The sequence below is a fragment of the Anopheles stephensi genome, chromosome 2 (assembly GCF_013141755.1).
Source record: "Anopheles stephensi strain Indian chromosome 2, UCI_ANSTEP_V1.0, whole genome shotgun sequence".
Lineage (NCBI taxonomy): Eukaryota > Metazoa > Arthropoda > Insecta > Diptera > Culicidae > Anopheles > Anopheles stephensi.
Window position 1 is genome coordinate 32,558,775 of NC_050202.1, and position 6,912 is coordinate 32,565,686.

The 6,912-nt window shown below is 45.3% G+C and overlaps 1 long non-coding RNA gene across 1 annotated transcript in view; it reads left to right on the plus strand.

Annotated features, from left to right (window-relative positions):
- Nucleotides 1-6,038, plus strand: part of LOC118508019 — a 41,761-nt gene extending 35,723 nt beyond the window's left edge. Inside the window, exon 3 of the long non-coding RNA XR_004905729.1 lies at nt 5,309-6,038. This is a non-coding gene — a long non-coding RNA (uncharacterized LOC118508019). The remainder of the gene's footprint in view (nt 1-5,308) is intronic.
- Nucleotides 6,039-6,912: the final 874 nt, after the last annotated feature.

Here is a 6,912-nt window from a genome sequence, read left to right on the forward strand (position 1 = left end):
AACCAACCAGAACAAAGTAAAAAAAGCGAAAAAGAATCCCGAATGCTCTGTCGCTTGATGAGTTTGTTCGTTGACACGTGAAAATGAAACTGCTGGTCGCGGGCACCCGAGCCAGTTGTGCCGCCAGTCCGGAAGAAGAAGCTGCCAGTCCAGAATGGCGCACTCTGTCACTCGCCGTTGGCAGGTTGCTGCGCTGGTGCGGGAGAGTTTGTCCGGTGCTTTGTTTTTCTCACTAGTAAAGTTGTGTTTGGAACAGCATACTAAGAGGAAAAAAGTGCTCCAAAAGCCCTATTTAAATTTATCATCTGTTCCGGCACATGCAATTGACACGCGCTGGACGTTGAAGAAAATTAAGGGAAAACTGGTCCCGCAGGAGAAGAAAAAAAACCTTCAGCTTGTAGTGTGTTAGAGTAAAAAGTTAGCGAAGTTACGAAAAGACACTAATTAGAATGATCAGTTGCAAACCAATTTCAGCAAAAGTGACCGCAGCGTGAGGAAATGAATTATGATTGTAGCATCCGACGGGATCTATTAAACTCAAACAAGACGCCCGTTGTTCATCGTGACGAGTAGCGTGGAAAGCGTTTGTCAAGCGAGTCGCTCACTTCAAACGCCCCACAGCTCGACGCTCCAACGCGGATCTCCGGTGTGTCTGAATGTGTCAGAATGAATGACAAACAACCGAGCTGTAGGAATAACAGTGCGAGGCACCAGGTGACCAACCAAAATGCTACCACAGGCCATTAGTAATCACTTGTCCCGGGGATCTTTGCCTGCTCTCCGATTTCCTCGCCCTGAAACTTCATAGCCGACCGAGGGATAATTTTCGGAAGTGATCTTTCGTTGAATAAATGATTAATCACCAACACACGGCTGGTGGTGGTGTGGTGTGCAGGATTGCAGGATGGCCGAATGCACCGAGACTATCATTTGTCGATTGAGTACGTGCCGGGATGAGTGCGGGAGTGGTACCCGGGAACGTGGATGCCATCCTTCTTGACATATTGACATGCCTGCAGCTTCAGTTCGGTTGTTTCAAGTTCGATTTGAAACTGTACACGCCGCATCGTTAAGAGTTGCCCACCGACTAGATGATAGCATTCTCTTTGCCTTGTTTGTGTGTGCGTGTCCATGCCACTTGGTCATGATTTCATTTTAAGCTAGTCCCCTTCCAGCAATTCTTATGCAGTTGAACATTTGCGGTGTTCGAGTTGGTGCACCGTCCGTACAGGCAGAGTGCTTCGAATGTTCGGGCAGGACATGATTGTTGATTTAGTGATATACAGAGCGGCTTTATTTCCACTTTGCCTCGCACACACTCCAGCCATCAGGCAGATGATCTCGCACCAGACAGCTCTTTTGGCAACTGTATCTAGAGCGAAGTCTTTGACTAAGTGTGTGTGTGTGTGGGGCGGGGTGTGGCTGGCTTCACTTTGAAGAGAAGTCGATGCCAATTTTCTGCACCATCGTACCCGTAATCGTTGAGCCGACAAGCAGCTTCGGCTCACCTTTTGCCGAAAATCCCAAACCCATTTTCCAGACACCTGCAAATGCAGTGGAAAGTTCCTTCAATGGATGCTGAGGGTGCTGCTTCTGCCATAGTGCGCATTCCGCACGGCGGAATTATTATGTTCGTGGCCCTCTTTTTGGCATGGAAACGTGTCCCGAAAGGTGTCCCATTTTCAGTCACAGCTTTCCCGCATTAGCTGCATTGCACTAGGGTGGTCCTTCCCGGCTCGGTGTTCGGAACTTTCGATCTCAATAACCGTATAATTTCACTTCTCGGACGCTCGTTTGGCGCTGCAGGTCCGGTTGTCGTCGTCTGGGTCGGTTCTAGTTCTGCCTGTTTTTTTTTTAGAGGGCAAGGTGTGAGAACTCGGGTCGGTTGACACGGTCGCGTACCGGTGTGAAATTAAATTTAATTGAGAAGCAATTAATTAAAGATCCGTCGCTTTGGGAAAGGAAAGAAGCCTGGTGTGGGAAAAGAAATTCCACTCCACGCTGTGTGTACGCCAGCATGGATGATGGTGGTTTATGTGGTGCAACACTACCACTTGGAAAACTGGAAAAACCGGATAATAAAAGAGTATTCTAGTAGCAGTAGGGCGAGAAGGGTGGCTCTCTCTGGAAATTCTGATGCTCTTAGTTTTGTTCTTGATTTTCTGTTTTCTTCCACACGATAGAATCTGAACTGGCTTGTGCTGGAAGGCTTTGAATTAAACTTTCCATCTTTTCCACCAGTAGTACACTTTAATGTACGAACGAACGAACGACCGACGGACCGTCCGTTCCGTTATTGTAAAAAGGGAAGTTAATTTGTCTTTAGACCGCGCCGCCAATTATTTCGGGCGAGCGAGGTTCCAAAATTTTCACTACAAAAGAAAAACAGAAAACTGTGCGCCCTCCAAAATAAGGCACGGTTGATGGGTAGAAAAAAGGAAGAAGAAGGCACAATATATAGTATAACGTGCCACTGCTGGCCGTGCCGCCGTGCTAACAATTCTCATTACGCTAATGTTGTTTACTGGGACTGGAGCGGAAGGAATTACGTGATTATGTAGCAAACATAGAACAGCCGCAGTGGAAACGAACTAAACTACGACTAGGGCGGCCGAAACAAACGTGCGGAGCTGAACTGGAAAATCATGCTTTAAATTAGAAGGAGAACTCCGTACGCGAAAAGAAGAAGAAGAAGAACGTCCGGAGAGGACCACGAAGAGGGGAAATGCTTCTGGGACTCCTGGGAGAGTGAAAATAATGCAGAAAAAAACCGTCATTATGACAAAAATGAAATAACCGTGATCGTCCGGCGGCAAAGTCCACGCCACACCGACTATAATGTTCTGCGTGACTGACGCTTTGGGGAGAGAGCGCGCGAAAGAAAATAAAACGAGTCCTGTCCTGACCGAGGTGGTGCTACCCCGTGAGAAGTGCACGGCAAGAGCCATCAAGCTGTGAAAAAAACCCGTGGAAAACTCGCCACGGTCGAATGACGAGGCCAAATAAATATTACCAAATTATGGAACGAGGGAAAAGGGTGAGAGTGGTGTGGTGTGGTGTGGGCTTTCCCCTAGGAAAAACCTTTCCCTTGGACGACCCCACCCGATGCACACGCAAACGGTCTCAAAACATTCGTCGCGCGCTCGGTTGTTGAAAGTGAGGCAAACAAAACGAACACACATCGGAAGAGGAAAATTGTTGGTGAGCTGTTTTTTTTTTCTTAGTTCCAAGCAAAACAGGACCAAAAAAGTCTCTGCCTGTTTTCTGGAGTGAATAGATAGACGTTAGAGTTGAATTGGAATTTGCTTCTCCTCATCTTCATCCCGCCAGTGTGCGTTCTTTTATGCCCGCTGCTGACGTTAATCCGGGCAATGGGATGCACAAGAAACTCGCGACTGTTTGCATTTGCCATCCCCGGTGGGTTGACTATTCTTCAGCTATTCAAATTAGAGATTAGAGTCGAAGCGCGGGTCTGGGGAGCTTCGATAAAATGGGAAGCTCCACCAAGGAATGCAAGCATGCGAGCGGAAACCAGTCGTCGTCTGCATTGCGGATTGTGATTTCTTTTAATTTGCTTCTGCGACAAACGTGCGATAATGATAAGGACGGGCCGGATGGCGGATGAGCGTAAAGTATAATTTTGTTAAACTTTCTTTTCCCCGCCGGGGTGGGTTTTTTGTGTGTTGTGTTTTAGATTTTGATTTTTTGATGCTATTTTTGTGCAGCTTTTGTTTTCGCTCTTCACACAATTCCCTGAGGAATGAGGATTGGTAATGAAGTTTCTAATTATCAGTGTATAATGCAGTGACAAGCAGTGTTATTGAATGGAATAGTTTGCATTTGGATTTATATGATGAGTTTAAAGAAGTTGCAAACCTAGTTTCAGTTATTTTCCAGTTATTTAGACACTCAAGAGTACATAGTGTCTTATTAATCTACTTATTTACAACATGCCTTATCAAATGTTATGGAAATTGGAAATTCTAAATATTTTTTAAACAGATAAGAGGTAAAAATGAATAGTTCTAGCGTTTCAGGTTTTTTAGGGAAACCGATTTAGGGATATTCAGGATACACCTAGAATATTTCTTAGTTTTTGATTTCTCAGACATTTTTCTACAGATTTAATGAAGCAGATTTTGCAGAGTTTTAATTTGACGGATTTTTTCAGTTAAAAATTAATTTGAAGCAAAGTTTTATTGATTTTGTAATTTCATGAGCGATCATGGCGAGCTCCAGCTTAGAACTAACATATACTCAAGCTCTTCAGCTTATTGTATCCGCATGACAACCATATGATATGAATAAATATTCAAATAGACGCCATCCGCTTTCGGCAAATGCTGTTATAATGTATGATCGAATATCAAACGATGAAGTTAAGTCGATATAAATTATTTCGATCCGATGTTTACGGTCTGACTTTATAGACAATCCTCAAACGAAAGCACGAAGAGTATGTTCGGCTCCTGTTCAAGTTTATAAATACTGGTACAAGGCTTAGAACTAACTATCTCTAATTTTTGCTTCGCACCAATAACGGCTGGTGATTATAAAAGCTACAGTGTGACATCGCAAACCATTCCGAAATACGTAGGATTGAACAGCATTTTTTACCAGTAAGTACAGTGATCTTGAGTTAAGGATTCCGCGTTAACCACTATTGAAGATCTTGCAATCCTTAATCTTGCTGTATGATTGTTGTGATCATATTGCATACAATCGATTGACTGCATTAAAGACCCATTCAAGAACCATTTTGAAAAAAGGCTTGGTTCAACAAGATTTACGCCAGTTTAGTGCAAAAATTATGTCATAACGCAAAGAAAATAGAAATACTTCGATAATCTACCTGAATTCTGAAGGTACATCACATGATCTAACCAGGAACAGTTTTGATGGGCTAAGGTCTGGCAGTTCTTTACCATAAAACTTTCACATCTAATTATCAGTGTTACATGCAACTTAGAAGTGAAGCTAACTACTAATGTCTAGTTTACAGCAGGCAATGATGGAGTCATGTTACCTTCTCGTACTACGGTCACCAGTTAATTACACGGCTCGTTGAAACACTTGATAAACCATACCCTACAATTAAGTCGTTCCCTCTTCCGCTTACTCTCTGTCCGCTTCCGTCGCCTCTCACTAGACCTCTTTGTGTGTCCAGTTTAACTAATGTCCACCTGATTCCCGTAACTCCTCTCCATCGTCTCGTTTTCTGTTTATGTATTCGAACGTGTGTATGTGTGTGTATGTGTGTGAGTACATATTCAAATTTTCACCTCATTTCTTCTTTTCTCTCCAACAGGTCCTTCCATCGCATATCGTCCAGGACTTGGGAAGTCAGCTGTAATTTCGGAAAACTCACGTGTAACCGCATCACGAAACAGGAAGTCGGCACACTGCATTTAGCTTTGAGTGCATGTGTGTGTGCGTGAGTGTGTGGGCCTTAATCCATCAGAAGCAGCAGTAGCAGCAGGATCCTGGTTGCAGTTCCGATGCAGTTTTGCCGGTTTGTGTTGCAGGTATAATTGTCACTTAGCCTTCCATTCCCACTGACTAGAATAAGGGTTGTCCGTTCGTTTTCGTTTTTTTTTTGCGGGGCGAGGATCTCGGCTCAACTCCGAATGCGAAAGTTCTGATATAGGCTTTGCAAAGTTACAGTACACCGTTCACCGGACAGGCTGATGGGAATTAAGCCGTGCGATAGAGGCCGCGGATAAGGGTTGAACAGTTAATTGCTTCCGAAAAGTTGCCGTTTTTACCCGGTTGTGACAGTGGGCTCGCGGAACCTTTGGATGTGTCCTTTGGAGCTGCGAACCTGTGATTGGGAAACCAGCGACACCGTGTGTCGTTCCATGCCCTACGGCCGATGGGAGAAAGATGGAGATCCATTGATATGTAAATCGTGTAAAGGGGTTAAAAGCGGACAGCGTAAACGTACCCAGGCTTAATCGCACCCATGCAAATCAGAAACGGGTGCAGGATTAGATGCTCAGCCGACCTCTAACGACCTGCAATTGACTGCACGGCTACAATCCCTCCTCTCTGTGTGTGAGTGAGTGAGTGATAGTGCAAGGGCGACAACGCTTGCAAGCGAATGCACACTTTCCGATGAGATTAGCAGTTTTTGCACCCGTGCACACGCGCTTACGTGACATTTTTGCCTTCCGCCGGCGCTTAAAGAAGCACGAGACGTTCTCGAATGTGTAATTCTCCTTTCACTGCATAGAGCGCATCGTAGAGCTGCGGGTTCACCCCATCATCATCAGGGTGGCAACATTCAAACCGTTTCTGCAGTTCCCATATTCTACCAACATCACAACACACTCACTCACCACTGGAAGCAAGGCGGGAGGAAGTTATGCCGCATTGTGTGTGCTGGTCGCTGTTGTGGCATTTGGTGGTTAAAATGAGAAAATAACCTTACTCTTTGCTGCGGAGCTTAGCTGTTGGTGTTGCCGCCCGGGGAAAGCACACATCAGGTGGCGTGACTTGGCGGGTTTTTGCTGGTGGTGCAAGCCGTCCGTATGGCGAAGCGCTTTTCTATATCCCCGCAAATGGTGGCCTTGAGGTGAATGGCATTGTGTAACAACAGGGCGGGCGGTGGACAGGAGGTATATGTAAACAGGCGTAAGTTTACTTTTACATTCAAGCCGCTTCATGCGCTCTCCGAGATTCTTGTGAGATACGGGACTTTGTAGCCTTGGAGCGGAACTACATGGACGGGTGCAACTGCGAGCGCCTGCCATCCATTCGTCGCCCAGAAAGTCAGTGTACAGGGCAGAAGAAAATGTAAAAGGCCGAAACACATGTGTATGTGTGTTCTTTTGCTGCTGGCGTAGTGTGGGAAATTTTTCCTTAACCTCATGAAGGATATGTGAAGTTCGTTATGGTTTGTGGTGAACGAAG